General features: G+C 47.8%; 1 protein-coding gene across 13 annotated transcripts in view; it reads left to right on the top strand.

The window, feature by feature from the left end:
* Positions 1 to 2,870: 2,870 nt before the first annotated feature.
* The window catches only part of ELAVL2 (ELAV like RNA binding protein 2), a 103,224-nt gene continuing 87,486 nt past the window's right edge, over positions 2,871 to 18,608 (top strand). For 6 of the 13 annotated variants that reach the window (XM_087742290.1, XM_087742288.1, XM_087742286.1 and 3 more), the window contains exon 1: positions 3,043 to 3,681. The gene's annotated coding sequence lies outside the window, so the exon portion shown is untranslated. Of the gene's footprint in view, positions 2,918 to 3,042; positions 3,682 to 5,433; positions 5,526 to 12,433; positions 12,507 to 18,608 lie in introns of those variants that run through there. The other 7 variants (XM_087742287.1, XM_087742283.1, XM_087742282.1 and 4 more) reach the window with 6 other exon arrangements.

The raw sequence follows: 18,608 nt of genomic DNA, 5'->3' as shown, positions 1-18,608 counted from the left end.
GCGCTTTGCTTGCCTGGTTTCTTCCTTTTTTTTTTTTTTTTTTTTTTTTTAACTGCTAGTTGTTAAACCTCTTTCCGCCAGCGCCTTGCAATTGCCGCTTTCACTGCCGTTCCCCGACCTCCCGCTCCCGGTCGGAGGGTTCAGCATGCCTAAACAAGCAGTCCCCTTCCCTCCTCCTGCAGCTTTCCCATGTCCAAAGACTATTTAGTAAGCCGTACACGTTTTAGCTTAAGGCTATGTCCAGACAGCCAGCTACCGCTAATCATAACGACTTCTTTCCAGACATATTACCTAAGCAAAGGGGAACTTCGCAAAAAAATGTGTTTTTCCCGGGAGAGGAGAGAATTCAGCTTTCCTTCTTCTACCATTGCCGGCATCAAGGGCCTCTGAAAACACACCAGAGACGAGCAGGGCCGATGACAAGACAATTCACTTTAACAGCTATTTTCTGCCTAATTTCACTTCAGCACCATGTATCGACAAACGTGACAGACCTGAGTGCATATTGGTAGAGATATTAAGCCTCGAAAGAAAATGCATAAAGTTTGGCTTTTGTTGCTAAAAGCTGGTCACTAATTACAGCTGGAGGATTGTTCCTTTTGGGGTGGGGGGAGCAGGGGAGGAAATGAAATCAGAATCTTGAGTACCAGACCTGACAGGGAAGCTGCTGAGAGCAGAGTCCTTTAATTTCCTGAAAGTTCAGAAAGACACACTTCTGGTTTCTAATATCATACATTTTGGCTTCCCCCTTAAGCCAAGTTTCTTCAGTTCTAAGAACAGCTGTGTATTCATACCTTTTTTTTTTGGGGGGGGGGGTGTCAATGCACTGAATTGCTTAGGAATTTCAGAGAGCTTATTTATTTTCTTGCTTTCTTCCTTTTTATTTTTTTCTTCTCATACATTGCTGACATTCTGCTAAGGAACATTGTCATTTGCTTAAACACATTCAGGACAAACGGGATGAGGAGAGAAGGCAACCAGCAACTAAATCTAGTAGTTCCAAAGACAGCAACAGAGTGCACAGGTTTTGCAGATGTTTTTTACTTGGTCTCTGCTCTAACCCACGCTTCAAAACTCAGCCTAGAACAAATAATCACTTTTTTTTTTTTGAAAGATGTATACAAAACTTGTTGATGTATGCACCCACAGCACAAAGAAAATGAGCAAGTTCATTGTTAACTATGGTATCACTAGGAGACTTTCAAAAGCAGTTTTGCTGTATGAAAGGGTAAAAGTTGCCATAATTAGACAAGAGTGAGCATCAGACATAAGCTGAACAACAGTGTGAACTCAGAGGACCTTCTCAAATACTAACAGGCACTGCTGAGAGCACAATTTACACATGCAGATCCACAGACTGTGTGTGAATAGACATCACTTCATGTAGGACTTTTGTAGAAGCAGCTTTGAGGGAGTAGCCATCCCCACCCCATTCTTTATTCAGTCCTTAAAGACGCTAGCTTGGCACTTGTTCGACCAGGGAGTTATTCCCTTTTTTGGAGTGCTGCTGATTCAAAACATTGGTGATAGATTGTAAATAATCGGCTAACAACTGCATGTTCTAGAAAAACATCAGACGCATTCAGCATATAACTAATTACATAAAATGTAAAATCAGGCCCTGTATAACACTAAGTTATTGTCACAGTGGTTGGATAGTGAGATTACAGGAAAGACGATACATAAACAAGGATGTTTTCTCTTTTATTGTATTAATCATTTATAAACACTCAAGGACACTCTCAAGAAACACTACTTTATGTCTCTATTTGAAATCGCATGCCTCTTTATTTTTGCACCTTGCTACATGCAAATACCAGAATATTCTAAATAAGCATTGCCTTTCTGCAGGGTTTAAGTACTTTGCTATTGGAAATACATTATATACACTTGTGTGTTCAGTGTCAGAAAAGACACAAAAGAAAAGCCATGCCTAGGAAGCACTTTGGTTTCTGAAAAGAAATTACAATCAAGTGCAATGAAGGTCAAGCAGTAAAAGGAATAAAAGGCAAGTTTCTGAATACCATGCAGAATTTTTTTTCTTCCATTAAACACAACCTTTTTCTCCGCAAACACTTCTTGTTTGTGCAAGACATAGGAATCAATCGCATGATGAGTAAAAGCTTTTTTTCCTCCTTCCTTCCCTCCTCTCTCCTTTCTCTCCTTCCTTCCTTTTTCCCTTTCTTCCTCCCTCCCCTCTTTCCCTTCCTTCTTTCCACGCAGAACGTTTGTTACAAGAAGTATTGCTCATTAATACGTCCACTCTCAGAAAGGCAAATCCCAAGAGCATTCCCTGGGCAGTGATACCAACTTTACAGGCGCGGTGCCGACAGAAGTACAGCCAGAACTGTGTGGAGCAGGGGTGAAAAAAAGGGAAAAAAGAAAAAAAAAAAAAGGAAAAAAAGAAAACGGGGAAAAAAAAAAAAAAAAAGGCCGGTTTCCTGGCAGCTCTTCACGCCCAGGAATGGCGCACCGAGAGCCGGCCGCCCCGGGCCGCGCCGCGCCGCGCCGCGCCGCCCCGCTCCCACGTGGCCGGCCGCGCAGGCAGGGCCGCCGCTTCCCCACGCAGCTGCCGGCGCGGAGCAGCGCCCCGCCCGCCGCCCCGCGGCGCGGCCTGGCCAGGGCGCGCGGGTCCGCCGCGCCGCGCCGAGGAGACGCGCGTGGCCGCGGGCCCCGCCCGCCCGCCGGGCCCACCCGCGCCCGCGGAGGCGGCCCCGCGCGCCGCAACGCGGCCTGAAACGCGGCGCCATGGGGCCTGCCGGAGTGGCGGCGCGCGCGACCAATGGCCGGCCGCCTCCTCGCCGGGGGCGGGGCGAGTGGGCGGCGGTCGGGCCAATAGGAGCGCGCGGCGGCGGCGGCGCCGCCAGCAGCTTGCGTTGCGCCGGGGTGCGGAGCCGCTGCCGCGCGTGGCGCCGGGGTAGGCGCGGGGCGGCCGCCGGGCGGGGCAGGGGGGTGGGGGGGGGCGCAGCCGCCCGTGGACACCCGCCCCCCGCGCGCACCCCACGGCCGCGCCGCCGGGCGCGGCACGCAGACGCACGCACCCCGGCGCGGCGCGGCGCGGCGGCAGGCAGGGAGCCGGGCGGCGGGGCTGCTATAAATCTGCCGAGCGGTCCGCCTCCCTGCACGGCACGGCACGGCGCGGCACCGCACCGCACCGCACCGCACCGCAGCGCAGGGCACCGCACGGCGTCCTCCTCCCCCCGCGGCCCCGCGCGCGCTCCGCGATGCAGCAGCTGACTCCGGCGGCGAGCCGCTAGGAAGGGACCGGCAGGCAGGCAGGGAGGGAGAGAGACCGACCGACCGACCGTCTTTTAAATCGCCCTTCCATCCCTCTTTTCTTTGTTCCTTTATTTCTCCCTCCCTCCCCGCTTTTTGTTCGATTGGGTTGCGAAAGGAGGGTAGTCCTGTCACTCTCTTTTTCAGTTCTCCCTTTTTTATTTTTTAATTTTCCTTTTTTTTTTTCTTTTTGATTTTTTTTTTCCCCAGTGGTGGGCTGGTGGGGGAGGGGGCGGAGAGGATTTTTTGGTTTGTTTTTTTGTTTTGTTTTTTTTTTCTTCCTTTTAGAACTGTCCCCAATTTAGCTCTTGTGTGTTGTCTTGAGAGAACTATCCATCTGCCTCTTACTCCTCTTTATTGGGAGAACTGCACCGTTACTTTTTTTTTTAAGCCGAGGAGAGGAAGGTAAGTTGTGGCTTGATTCTTTCCACGGTTGTACGGGTGCGGTAGGGTCCACGCGAACGCCCGAGGTGCATGCCGTGTAGAATTGCGTTGATTACCTGTGCTTGCTCCGTATTCACACCGTCCGTGCCGGTGGCACCGAATAAGGCAGTTCGTGCCTATCGCGGGGTGCCTGCGGAGCCGAGTTGCTGGAAGTGTTTGCAGCGCGGGGAGGGCAGCTGCTGAAGCCGGGGGAACCACACCGCGCCCACGCAGGAGGGCGTGCGCATCCCTACCTGTCCTGGCCCAGCTGCAAAGTTCCCAACGCCACCCCGCCCGTCCAGCTCCGGATACGTCGCTTTTGCGGGGAGCGTCCGAGGAGCCCGCGGGGAAAGGGAGGCGTATCGCTTTGAGGAGATAAACCTGCATTTGGAGATTAGCCGGGATAAGACCCCCCGCGCCTAATTGCATTAGCCGCACGGCGCTTCGTGGCTTTGCTGTGGGGCCGGGAGGCGGCTGCCTGTCACGGCGCACAAAGACGCGGCCGGCCGGAGGAAGAGCGGGCAGGGCGGGCTGTCAGGAGAGCGGGCGGCGGGGCGAGGAAAGCCGGTGAGCTCTCCCGGGGAGAAGTTGATTACCGTCGAGGGCCGTGTCTTTTCGTGGAGATGATTAACCCGCTGCCCGGGGGGGGGACGCGTCCCTTTGTTCGGGGCGTCGGGGCGCTGCGCGGTGCTGCGCGGCCGCGCAGGGGCGAGGTAGGCGCGGCGGCGTGCGCGGTATTTGCGCGGCGGCCCCGATCTCTGTCCGTGGTCCTACCGGCGGGGCACGGGGAGCGGTCCCCGGTGTCCCCGGGGGAAGTTTGCATCCGGCAGCCGCGGCGGGGATCCGAGCGGGGCTGCGGGCAAAGGGACGGACGGGGCGTCCCGTCCTCGGGCGCGTCTCCCGTCCTCTCGCCCTCCGTCCCCGCGGCGGTGGGAGGGCCTGGGCAGGAGGAGGAGGAAGAGGAGGAGGAAGAGGAGGCGATGGTAAACGCCGGCACTGCAGCGTGTGCTCCCGGCAAGGACCGGCCCCGAGCACTGCCATTGTTGTTTAATTTATGCCCAGCACGTTGCTCCGTACCCACCTATTTCACATACGAAAATAATCGATGTGAGAGCGATACAAGCGGGGCACGTTGGTAGTTGGACGTGTTCCGTCGACTCGTTTCCAAGGACCGGTGGTGATACCGGCTTTAAGACGGTTTATTTTGACTAGTCCTTGCGCCTTGCAGCGCCGGGAGGGCGGAGGGCACACCGAGCCGGGCGGCCCCCCGGGGTCGGGACCCCCTTCTCCCAGTGACACTCGGCAGCCGCGCTTTCCCAGGGGCGGAGGGCGGGGGGTGGGGATGTCGGACGTCACCGGGAAACGGGACGGTGCTGTGGCAGCGGCTAGTGCCCGCCGCGGGGGCTCCGACCGGAGGACCGGGGACCACCGGGGACCCGACGCGTGAACACCGAGGGGAAGGGGAAAGGCAAGCTCCCGCCCCATCTTGCTTACGGCAGCCCGCTGCCGCGCTCTCCCTCCCCGCCGCCCGCAGGTGCTCGGCAGCGGCGGGGCGGGGCGGGGCGGGGCGGGGCCCTCCCGGCCGTAGCGCTGCGGGGGGGAGCGGGGCGGCCGCCGCGGGGTGTCCGCTGGGCCCGGGGGCGCGGCCCCGCGGGCGCGGGGCTTCTTGAGTGGCCGCCGGCGGCGTCACTCAGTCGGCGGCCGCGGGGGCGGGGGCCTTTATCAGCTCCGCCACCGCCCCGATCCTCCCCTTCTTGCGGCGGGGTGGCTCCTGCTGACGGGGGCAGCAGCAGTACCGGCACCACCGCCACCTCCAGAGCCAGCGGGTGAGGCGGCCGCGGGGCGCTGCGCAGCCCCCTCGGGACAGCAGGGTCTCCTCCGCTCCCTTCCTCGGCCGGCAGCGGCAGCAGCCGCGCTCCGCGGGACCTGCCGCCGGCGCACCCCGCTCACCCGGGGCAGCGGGCAGGGCCGGCGCGGGGTCCTGGGTTGCTAAAAGGGGGGGTGGTGGGGGGGGTGGGCTTGCGGGGAGCCGTCGGTGCGGCCCCGGCAAAGGGACGGTGGGGCGCCGGGCCTCCCCCCACGGGGCACGCGTGGAGGAGAAGCGGATCCGGAGCGCGGCTGCAGCCCGCGCGGAGTACGGCGGGAGGAGGGGCGGCCCGGGCGGGGGGGGCTGAGCTAGGGGCCGCCGGTGCCTGATCAGGGCCCCCCTGGAAAAGGGGTGAAAACCCGGCGTGTGCGCCGACCCTCCCCGTCTGTGGTAGGTGACCGGTGGCTTTCCGCCGGTATCGGCTTGTTGTACTCCCAGTTGCAAACTCCAAGGTATTTGCGGCGTTACACCAAGAGGGTCTTCCGTTGCTCACAGTGTTTTTTTCTGCGAACGGCTGTTCTCTCTTCCCCCTGTCTCGTGCTAGATGGGCTTCATCGCTTTTTGTTTTACCCTTCAGGATTTTCTGCAAGTCTCTCTTTCCCTCCCCCCATGTGGTGCTAATTGAGCGAGTTTAACACCTGTTCTCCTGACAAAATATTGTTCAATAAACCCCTTTGTTGTGTCTGCAACATCGCTCCGAGTGACTTCTCCCCCACCACCTATTTCCGTAGCGTGGCCTTATCACTTGAGCGCAGCTCCCATTCTTCCCGCAAGCTGCACGCCTTTTTCCCTCTTGTTTGGGCCTGACCCTGCTCTAACCGGATTGCTTATGTCCACAATAGTGCATCTGCCGTCTACTGCCCGCGCCGTCTTGTCTGGCGGAGGAGCTGCTGCCGCCGCCTGAGCCCCGGGGCAGCAGTCGGGCGCGGGTAAAACCGGGCGGGGGCTGTCGCTTTGCTGCAAAGGGGAGCTGCAGCCGCAGGGGTGTTGCGGCTGCCCGCAGCTCCCGGCGCACCTGTGCGGCTGCAGAGCTCCCGCCGCAGGGTCCCGCCGTGCTGGACGGGGCTGCCGGGGCTGGAGAAGGGAGCCCGGCGGGGAGGGGTGGGGGGCGGCTGGGGGCTCAGCGAGGTGCACGGCTCCTGTGTCACCTATGCTGTCTTATTCCGGGGGTTGCTTCGTGCCTAAGGTGCAGGGCCTCACGCCGTCTTGGTGCGGCCACCCTGGGTCAGGCTGCGGGATCACCTCTTCTCTTCGCAGGGGGCTTTACCTGGGTTGCATATAGTGCCTGCCTTTTCACAGTTTGTCTTGCCCCGGAAAAATGAAGTCTCCTGGTTCTTGTGTTGTGTGCGTGGGGAGTTTGTTGTGTGGCTTTGTTTCATCTGCATAGCGCCGCTGACAAGATAGCTAGTCCGAGCAGCCACACAAGCCGGTATCCCTTTCACCTCTATAATCCCCTATGTACATCCGTTTAAATACAACTATAATTTGTTAGAATAGTAAAACTGACCTTTATTAAAAAGCAAAACACAAAACAATACCCAACAAAACCTAAATAAAGTAGTCTTATTGTAGTTGATTTAATAGAAGTCTGTAAGACTAAAAAGTGTTGCTGTATTTATGGAGTTTTGAAGACAACTTTGCTAATATGGTTTAGTAGCTACATAGGGCTTCAGTGATATTCAATAAAGTAGCAATGCCTGATGAATTGAGTAATTCACAACATACGTGTGCGTTTTTTTCTTGAAAGTTAAAAGGTTCCTGGTTTTTTTGTGCTAAAAGAACTCCATGCCATTTGACTTTGTTATTTATCTCTGCCTTGATGGTCAATGTTAAATTAAACTGAGGGAGTCCAGAAAACACTCCAGTAAGTGGGAACCTGTTCTGTTGAGGAAACAGACACCAGGGTATTACCTAGAGCTTCAATTTTGCATTTTTCCTTTTAATCCTTTGGATTCTGAATCCTGAAATTGCATTCAGTTTCCCTCTCTTTCCTGGCCTTTTGGAAATGTTGTATTGGGGGTGGGAGTTTTAAGAGTGGACTTCGAATCTGTTTTATAGCTATTATACGTTAATCACCTTGTTTGCAAATACAGATTTGGTAGTTCTACACACTGTTTAAAATGCGATATTACTTAATCAGAGAGAAATGTAGATATTTGAAGTTTTTTGCTGTGATGTATTGAGAGCATTTGCAACTATAGACACATACAAATGACCTTGAAACTGCTAAGGAATTTTATCACACTTATTAAATCTGACAAAGCACATCTTTAATGCCCCCTTCACGTGTCTTATGGCTGTACCTGAACTGATACTTCCGCTCACCAATAGCTGTCTTAATTTTGTATGTTTTTATTCTGGTGGAGTGGTTGATTCTTTCTGTATGCAGTAAAGATTTTTAATTGCTTTAGTCTTTGCGGCAGGTACTTCTTCAATGTGTTCATATTTACGTAAATCTCTTCCTGTTATCGCCTTAATCATACTAGTATAATATTTCTGCATGTAAATTTATTGTGACTTTCCCATAGTAATGTGAACATTAATTTTCATTCTTCTCCCTGGATTCATTTTAAATGCTGTTTTTCAGTGAAAGGCGAAGATCTTTTTATCAGTGTGTTTTTTGTTGTCATTGATTTATTTATTGTGTCTTCAAAAATGGTGAACTACCACACTTAAGATTGAGCTGGGTGATCCAGGTGTAGTGAGTTGAAATTGTTCTGAACAGCTGCTAGATCAGGAGTATCTGCTTTGAAAAAAAGACAAAAAGGCTTTCAGATTATTTCCCAGGTTTCTGGATGGCAATATTCAAATTACAGTGAAGCCCCAGGCTGAATTACATTAAAGCCCCTGTAATGGTAAGCTAGATTTTTGGGGGGACAAAGCTAAGTTTGCTTTATTTGGGGACTGAGGAGGAAATAGATGACATGTGATCTAGTGTTCTAAAAGCCCAAGGAATAAATGCTTCAGCTTTCCTGTGCTTCTTAAAATAAGTCAATGCCATTGCAGACGTGGACTTTGCAGGTAAAAATAGTACAAGGATGCAAGCGCAAGCTCCCTCCTAGTAACAGTGATGTTCAAATGCTGCTTTTGTAAGTAAAACTCTTGCTGTCTTACAGCATAATGGGTTTTCATTATATTTGTTGCCACTGATGTTCTTCATAGCAATAAAAACGATTGTTAGCTAATGGATAAACTCAATTTGTGATGAATATACATTTCAATCTTGCTTTAAAGCCATCTTTGCGTTTGCTGTAATGGTTTTCTAATAGATGCTAGTGTCTACAGAGGGCAGTGATTGTTACCAGCTGTTGCTAAGACTTTAAAAGTGAGAGAATGTTGCCTTTGTGCACAGAGCTTTCTTTTCCTGACAGCCCCCAAACCAATTGAAAAAATCACAATACTATCCAGCAGGATTAGCTGATGGTGCTTTGGGTTTTGACATTGGTAGTTCCAATTCTGAAGGAAGCTACTACATGTTTTTTGATTTGTTGGCTGTGTAAATCTACCTAATTTGACTTACTCCGAAGGATTAGGTCTGGAGAAGCTGGTATAACAGAGTTAGAATTCATAGCTTTTAGGTATTACAACTGGTGGGCCAGATCAAGATGTTTCATTGTCTAATCCTTGTTGAAATCGAAAAAGTCATCCTGAGTTTCTGGTGGCAAAATAACGCAAAGAGGCAGGCTCCTTAATTGATTCCCGCTGAAACTCGGAGAAACTGCCAGTATTGAGCAAGCTGCTTTTGCCCAGTAGGCATTGCTGTTGATTTGTAGGGACTCCTAGCATCTAAAATTTTGCCACTGAGCAACTAAATATCACACTAAATTTGACAGGAGCTGTGGTTAGAGAACAGCTAATTGTTGGTCTTCCTTATATTTGGAAATGCTTACTGTTTCTGTAGACTTTTTGGCATACAGCTCTGCAGAAGGTACACCTTGGAAAGATGACCTCAGTGAACCACTTAGCTTTAGTAGTCAGTGTTGTTGTAGGGAGTGTAGTTTTTTAGCTTTAAAACTAAGTGAAATAGTTAGAAACAGCTTATGGCAGAAATCTTAAGAAAAGTGTACTTTCTCAGAAACTTATTTGAAAATTCTAAACCCACATCAAGTTTTTGAAATAGCTTGCAGTCTAAATCTGACGTTGCTGGCAAAATATCTGGAGTTTTAGGAGCTGTAATTATATAATGACAAAAATTGTAATGGGAAGGTCTTTCTTGCATACATTTGAAAAATGTAGATTGGGAACAAGCTGAAGCTTTCCAGATGGAGCTTAAACTAGTGTCACACTGTTTTCTATTCTGTTTGAGCCACTACTCCTCATGGTACTCCAGTACTTAAGTAACAGGGGTTTTCATTTGTTTTGATAGTCACGGTAAGCCTGGACATAATGAAGGTTTGGAAAAAGCTATAGCTTCCTGACAGAAAGCTGGGATCAGTGTTAGGTGTTTAAGCGTCTTAGCAATGGCTCACTATTGTGAGTGCACCAGCCTGGGATCAGAGTGAGAATCATTCTAGTCGTAGGCTTCACTTCATAGAACATTAGTGATAATGATTCTGCATTCCCTCATAGGGTCCTGACATTGCTGGTGACTCAAATGGTGGTGCTGCTGATCAGAAACTGCGCAAACAGATGCTTAGACTAGATGAGGCTGTAAGACATTTCAAGAATGAGTATCTTGGTTTGCTGTGTTTCACAAAAAACAGATATATCCCCGTATACCTGCAATGGTTGACCAAATGATGCGGAAGCTAGAAAATAGTCAAGTGCTGAGGACACTGTAGGATGGTCGTAAGGACTCCAGACATTTTCTCTGGTCTTCAGCTGCGCACAGAGTAGATTTAGAAAACATTATACGCTGGACAGTTACTGAATTGCTAGAATGTAATGTGAAGTGTGCATATGCAGCTTCATGAATACTTAATACCTGAGTGCTGGTAAAATAGGGAAAACATAAACATTCAAATGCTTTGTAAAACAGTCTACACAGAGGTAGGAAAGGCTGTTCAAGGTGTCCTGGAATATTCACTGTGATGTATTGAACAGCCTTTCTGTAGGTCTGTGCTAGCTGCATTTGCTTTCAGACTCCTCAGGGTGAGTTTGTTTAACCAAGTACTTATTCAGATTTAACTGAATAAACTCCATGTATTTTTATGGAATGAAACTGCCATTGCATGATTGCTGGTGTTCTTCTGTACTTTAAATCTTAATGACAGAAATGAAATTAGTAGGATTGTTTTACAGAATGGATGAACAGAGTTAATTTCTAGGAAATTAAAATAAATATTTGTAGACAAATGCCTTAGTCACTTTGACTTATAAGGGTTGAGAGAAGGAGATTCAGCTATGGAAAAGCAAAAGTAAAGTGAATTCAACTTCTCTACCAGTAGTGTCCCCGCTTCTTATCCTGCTGATGATATTTTTCAATACTATTCTTATATATTTTTTCAGAAGAATAATTACGGTCAGAAGGGGTACTTAGAGTCAGCTTCCCTGTGGCTTTTCTTCAGTTGCCTGTTGTTTCTTATTATATTGATTTGCTGAAGATTTCTGCCATATTACCTGGAGTGAGGTAGGGGGAGGAGGCAGGGCAGAAGAAAACAGGTGCATACTTTTTATGCCATTTCCACCTGGCTGAATTGCCAGGATGAGGTAGTGGTTCCAGTGAGTTTTGCAGATATTCAAACTACCTGCATGCCAGTGAAGATGTGAAAGGGGCCCCTTAGGCTGGCCTTCTCTTTAATTTCAAGGTGAGCAGTGGATACATTCCAAGCATTAAAGTTCATGGTATCTAAATTGAGTTTGGTAGGAGAAGATGTGTGGTTTTGAGAGTACTGAATCTAGAGCTGTGTCTCTCTGTATAGAGATTTGGACAGTCAATCTTTGTGTGCAGGGGACTCCAAGGTTTTTTTTTTCTATGTGATGATGTTGGAAGCTTACTGTTAATATACCTTAATGTAGATAACCATGAAATCCTTAGCTGATTTTATCTCTGTTGTTAATAATGGAACTATAAAGTGACTTCAGGAAATGGAGTTCCCTATTCTAGGCTTGCTGCAATGGATATCAAAAGTGAAAAATTAAATACCTAAACACTAGAGAAAGGGCAAGGGTTTGTCTACCTAGTGTTTGTTTATACTTGGCCTTGTGAGCTTGGCACTTTTTGTTTTGTAAATGTTTGTGGCATGGGATTTTAGCTTCAGTACCGAAGCAGAGTGCTCCTTGACGTCTTATCTGTGATTAACTTCAATATTTTCAGGGTATTTGTAAATGCATTCTTGAAGTTATGGTCTTTTTCCCTGACATGCTGCAGAAACAGCTGTGCCTGGTCTTTAGCAGTACCTTTGGAGAAGAGTATGCTGAATGGCCAAATAGCTTTTGATAGCTCATGGAGTCAGTGGGGCACAAATGCACTTATTTACCTACAGAAATAGTTAAAGTTCCTGCAACACTGCTCTAGGTGACCTGGTGAGGAGTGCATGCAAGGTGGGGAGGAGGAGGTCCCTTGGAGCTCTGGTCTAGTAAAGGGGTGTTTCTGATGAGGAAGCTGGATGCAGGAGTGGGTAGGTATTGTGGTCGTCATGGCAGAGGGAAAGAATGTTAGGGGGTATTTGGACTTTGAATTTGCTTTGAGCATATACATGCATAGCCATTGCACTGAAATGGGTAATATATCACAAGAATGCTAGCAGGAAACATGCTTTCACTGTGTTCCCATGTTATTTTTGTAACAGAGTCCTTGTTTCGGTGCCATACATTTTGTTTGTCCTTTTGAAATGCCAGAGAACTAATGCTGTGACCTCTGTTTTTATTTATCCATTAGAATTAAATTTCATACTCATCAACCCAGTTTAAAGGCAGAGGAAGATCTTGGCATTTACTTACTTTTTCTATATCTACTGTTCATCTCCAGTCTTGAACCAGAAAACATAACTAGTTAAAGGTAAGAGATGAACACTATTGCTTGCATATCGCAGTTGATTTAAGAAGGGCTTTTAAATCTTCTAAATTTAAATCTTAAAATTCTAATACCTGTGGTAATTGTAATTAAGGATATTATTTTTATCTCTAGTAACATGCTTAGAAATCTTGTCAGACTTCCTGCTGTGGTTCCTTTCTACCCAAATATGCATTAGAAGCAGCTTTCTGTTTCCAAAAGAGGGACAACGAAAGTCATAATTCTAAAACACCATATGCTTCTTGTAACAAGCTATGCATATACTGCATGCATGCAGTAGTGAAGAAATTAGTTTATTAATGAGTTTAACTTTTTCATTTTGATGTGCTTACATCTTGAGCTATAACCCAAAATTAAGTTCCTGACTTAAAACTGCTGTTGCTAATCTGGCCAGAGCACCTATTTTGGAGGGTACTGGAAAATTGCTGACAAAGTGAACTGCATAAAGTGAGGAAGACTTTAGAAGCTGCTTTTGCACTCAGATAGCAAAACTGTGAAACTTGGCATAGCAATAGCACTTGCCTTGGACTGCATCCATGGTTGAGAAGTTGGTAGGCAAGATGAGAGTTACAGCCTCATTAACCAACTGAGTAGCTGAATTTTTTTTTTCTGTAACAGTTGAGCAAACTGAAAGAAAATTAAATGGAGTCATGCTTGTCTTTTGATAAAAGCTATTTTTACAAGGAGAGTGGTTCTTGTAGTGAAATTCCTCTGAGCCAGTGCAGCTGAGGGATATAAAACTAGCCATCCTGATGGAGACCAAGGCTTTCTTTGGATATAGCTCTGATCAAGGATTTCTTCTCTGCTGAAATTATAACTGGGCTATACGGTTACTTTTTTTTTGTGTGGAAGGTTTCTTGCACAGCTCAATGTTTATGAGATGGTGACTGCTTCCACATCGAGTGTTATAACACAGATGACACATAGAAGGGTTTGAGCAACCTGGTCTAGTGGAAGATGTCCTTGCCCATGGCAGGGGCATTGGAACTAGATGATATTTAAAGGTCACTTCCAACCCAAACCATTCTGTGACTCTTACAAAGTGTCTGTGAGGGGGACTTTCTGTCCAAGTTGGGTAACATTAGGAGAAATGTAGATTCCGTTATTAATTTGGGGGTTTGATAATCTAGTCTTTCAGAACTAGCTGTTACAAAAGAAGTAGATACTGCAGACTTCTGCTGTGGTAAAAGTACAACCTGTTTTTCTTTTGTGCGTATGGCCTTTTTTGATCTTTAGAAATACTGCATGTGTATAACCAGGTAGGGTAAGGATTACCTGTTTTGAAAGAAGGAATGTCAATGTTACTGAAGAAATGCTAAGTCAAATTGCCTGTCTTTGGTGTGAATTGCATAGAATGATCAAATGCATGAGGTTTCCTGTTCGAAGCAATGCGTGAGAACAGAAAATGAGTTGATAGTTTCAGTAGGAACAGTTTCCTTTTCTGATTTAAATTAACTGTGCAGTATCAGATTTAACTTAGTTCTGCATGTCAGTCTCACATAGTCTTCGTAGGTACTGTCAGAGTGCCCAAGATCAGGAACCTAATTTTAGTGGCTGTTGCTAGTGCTTGCTCAAATATTCTACTACTGAAAATTAATGGTCATCTAGTTGTAACTGTCCTCCTGTTTGTTAAATTGGGTTAACTTGCCCTTTTAAAACCTGGTTTGTATATCTTTTCATGACTTGCTTACCTAAGAAGGCTGTGCTTCTTTTATCTGTATACATCTGAAAAATCTGGCTGTTAGGCTACTAGGAAGAGCTGTAGGCATGTGATTTTAATCATATGTTTAGTCCAAATTAAGATAACTATGAATAAATTCCCATCAAATGCAATATACGTATGCAGGACTTTCCATTGACCTACATAAATGGATATGAAATGGTACACTCGGGTACCGTGTGATGTACACAACATCTAATACTAGCTGGGCAGCTTTGAACACTTGAATGTGGATGGTAGGTGTTTGTCATGTGTAATGTGTATGGACTGAACGGTTAGTTAATCCTCAGTGGAAAAACATTGAAGTTGTACAACAGGATTAAATGGGAATAGGAGCATGAATTTCTTGAAACTTGAATACTTGAATACAAAACTTGAAGTATTTGAAGTATTGTGGATGTAGCAAAGAGGTGAAGATGCCTTTTGTATTTGAATGCAAGATGAATAGTTTGAGCAGTGTCTGTGACCCGAACTTGAGAACTTGTAAAGCCCATCAGTCTCTTGGGACATCTGTTAAGGTATGCCTGACTCCATGTAACTTGTAATGCTCTTTGAAAACTCAGCAAACAGTGGGTATAGGTTATGAGTCCTCAGCTTCCAGATGTGCCCTTCCTTCTGGTACATCTCAGTTTGTTTTTTTTCTTTCCTGACCTCAGGAAAATGATGAGCTTAATTGCATGCATACAACACTACAGTCTTAAGTAAGTGACAGCCTCCAAGTCGAAACTTTCGTGGCATCATCATGCTCTCATGTCAAACATTTTAAAAAGTTTGGTTGAAGGCTTATGCTATTTGATGATCTACAACCTACAGATGTTCTGCCCTGCCTTGACTTGAACATGGATGGGCAATTGAAGTCTTTTTTTCTTAATCCTAGATGGTAAATTTTTGTAGGTCTTAAGTTTGGCCAGGGAAGTTACGCACTATGTCTCCTAACTTGAAGAGTCATTTTCCACACCTTCTTGAACCAAAAAAAGTATCAAACCAGGCTTTTAGCTACTGGGTCAAGAAAAGCGTTCCCTGAGGAGCAGTTTCGCACAGGTGGCTCCTCTGTACCAGGGAGCCTTAGTTGAGAGCCTAAGCCTTTCTTGCTGCTGCTAGCTGTTCAAAAATGGATGCTTTGTATGTAGCACAAAACTAGATGGGACTAAGTTGTGAGAAGCTATTGCCGTAGCACAGGGACCTCTATGCCCAGCTGCCTTGCTTAATCTTCTACGAGGATTTCTAAAAGTAGTTTTTCTCCTCCCCTTAGTCTTCCCCCACTCCAGCAAAACAAGTCCTCTATACATCTCCACCTGAAGCTTGAGGGGTGAGGTTGGTTTTGGTCAAGCTTGGACATGGCTGGATTTTAAGCAGCTGATGTCGATTCCCATAGAGACTGGTGAAGCCAGTGTCTTGCAGGAACGGAGGCAGATGGCAGGCCCCCTGGGACCTGCCGTGGTGGTGTGGGAGATGCTGAAGGAGAGGAGATGTTCCTCTCCACCAGGAGGAAGCTCACTGGGTTTGTCTGGGCTTGAGGAGGCAGGGAGGAGAAAACCCCATACCAGGGGCAACAGATCTTGCTTCCCTGAGGGTTTGAGGGCAAAGTGACCTATTTCAGTCTCTATATCAGGAGTTTGAAGCTTGGAGCCAAAGTAGCATGGTGAAAATGAACTTTGTCCAGTAGCTTGTCCTGTGGCATGTCAGTGGAGGACTTCATATGGTGGTAGGCACCCAGATGGGGTGCTTCACCCCAGAAAAATATTTGTTACTACTTGTGTAGCCTTGTGCTGGCTGAGAAATAGGAGCTTTGTCTGAAGCCTCAGCACTTTTCATAAATTGTTGTGTTCTGAACTCCCATGATTTTACCAGGAAAGCAGCAACCAAGGAAACCTGGAGTAAGATACTGAGGAGGGCTCCCTCCTCTTTCTCCACCTAGGAACTTCCTAGTCGGGTAATGCTGATCTGTGTATGGACTTGGGTAAGAGCTGGCTGCCTAACTTTCCCTCTGCAGAGTAGTAGCTTACTGCGTTGGGAGTCCAAGGCAGGGTTTTGTGGCAGGGCGAGCTCTCTGGGAGGAGGCCTGGGGCTGCCCATACCGGACACGGCCGGTTCCAGCTGGATCCACAACGGCCTTACTGCTGCAGGACCCAGCCAAGCCTGTGGGGGGAGTCTGTGGTGCCTCCATGAAAACCTACTTAAGACAAGACAAAATAACACACAGCTGGAGAAGAATGAGGGGAAAAAAGCATGAGGAAACAGCCCTGCGAGCATCGAGGTCAGAGGAGGGGAGGAGAAGGTGGTGCGGCTGGCCAGGGGCAGCCATGGCCCTGCAGCCTGGGGAGGAGACTGTGGTGGAGCAGGCCTTTCCCAGCAGCCCATGGAGAGGACCGTGCTGGAGCAGATACATGCACGGCAGCCTGTGGAGGACCCCGTGCCATAGCAGGTGGATGTTTCCTGAAGGAGCTGCTGGCTGTGGAGGGCCCTTGCTGGAGCAGGGGGAAAGTGTGTCCGTAAATGCTCGTGCTCTTTGACCTCACTGGGGGGTGGTGGGGAGGAGGCAGAGGAGTTGGGAGTGATGGATTGAAATTGAGCCAGGGAGGATGAGGGTGGAGGTGAGGGCAAGGTGGTTTAATTTTGTTTTTCTCACTAGCTAAATCCATTTTAATTGGCAATAGACTAAACTAATTTTCTTCAACTTGAGTCCATTTTGCCCGTAACGCTGATGAATAAGTGATTTCCTTGCCTTTTTATTGACCCATGAGCTTTCTCATCCTGTTTTCTCCCCCTGTCCTGTTGGAGGCTGGGAGGGTGTCTGGCAAGCCCACCACACAGGTCACTGGTCAGTGGCTTAGTCTGTGTCAGAGGGCAGTGAATCTCTGAAAAATGGGCAGTGTATTGATGGCCAGACATAGTTGGCTAAGCAGAACGATACGTGAGGGTGAAGATGGGTGTGCTGTGTGTTAAAAGGCTTCTGAATTTAGGTATGTCTGCTCTAATATTTGTGTGCCTGTGAGAGGTGGCTTCTCCAAACTCTGTCACCTAGTTAACAAGGAATAACCAGGCTTTAAAGTGGCCAAGGAATGCTCATCCAGGGTGTTACTAGTGAAAGGCTTTGTTTTTTCTTCTGTACTCCCCAAGTTGTGCCTGCAGGAAGAGATGGTTGCTCTGTGTAAGTGTTGGAGATCCCCAGGCAGGGTAGCTGCTAGTTGCATTTTTGTGTGAGGACCTGACAACAGATTTTTGTCTTCATTCATACTGGCATTTGATTATGTTTTTAAATGTTTGTATTCCTGTCAGAATAGGTGTTCCCGATGGGCACAGATCCTTCCCAACAGGGAGTCAGAAGTTGGAGGTTTTCTTAATTTTTAGGTAGGGAATAGTTCCATGGCATATGACTTGCTCCAGTCTTCTTTTCTTTGGTAAACAAAGAAATCAGCTGTTGAAGTTGGTCCTACCACCTGTCTGTGGTCTAGGCAACTGTTGTTAATGTCTTGTGTTCAGTGCCACAACTGAAAATATGCAGTCATCCTTCCCCAGCGGTGACAGACCTTAAATCGTCTCTCTGCTAGGTCTTTGTCCCTTCTTTTGAGCAGTGGATGAGTTAGGGTATTGGTGTTGGTATTAGGTAGCTTACTCAGATGCATAGTAATTGCAACTTCAGTTTGCGGGTCAGTCCCCCTTAACAAGTGGCTGGGTACTAAAACTTGCCTACTCAATTGTCTTTGTTTTTTAGCCAGTGATAAACTGATGGTCAGTCCCCACTGCTATTCTGTGTCCTGTTTTTCAGTATTCATAGCAAATGAGTGAACAATGATCTGAATCTACAGTGTCAGTGCAGAACCATAATAACCACAAATGTATAGAAGTAGGGGCTGATGGTAGTGGTCAGAGATTGATTTTAGTGAGATGCAGGGGCATCTGTGTTACAGACATGCTGTTGTGGGAGGGTCGTTGCTGTCAGATATCTGTGGTTCAGGATGCTCTAGAGGGCTCGTCCAGCTCCTGGACAATTGCTCACTATTTGCCGCTTATCCCTGTGGGTGGCAGTGACAGCTAAGGGAAGACTGAAGTAAATCAAGTGGGCCACAGAGCTCTGGGAGTTGCAAGTTGCAAGCAAAGGACATGGGAGTTCTGGAGGAGGTTTTCTCAGTCCTGCAGTTGAAAGGTAAGAGTTTTGGTTCAAGCAAACACTATTGGACAGTTAATAAATGGCTTTGGCTAGTGTTGTGTACAGTGCTTTGCCTCTTAGGACAGTGTGTCCCTCTTCGAGGAACGAGGACTGAGAGATGTGCAACAGCTGACAAAGTAAGGCAAGAGCATCTTTGCCAAAGGGTTTGCCAGCCTGGGGAAAAGGACTTTAAACTAGGTATGGTGGGTGGGATGGG

Source organism: Nipponia nippon, unplaced genomic scaffold, assembly GCF_047370975.1.
Source record: "Nipponia nippon isolate SJK-2023a ecotype South Korea unplaced genomic scaffold, ASM4737097v1 scaffold_8, whole genome shotgun sequence".
NCBI lineage: Eukaryota > Metazoa > Chordata > Aves > Pelecaniformes > Threskiornithidae > Nipponia > Nipponia nippon.
This window is presented reverse-complemented; position numbering and strand designations above follow the sequence as displayed.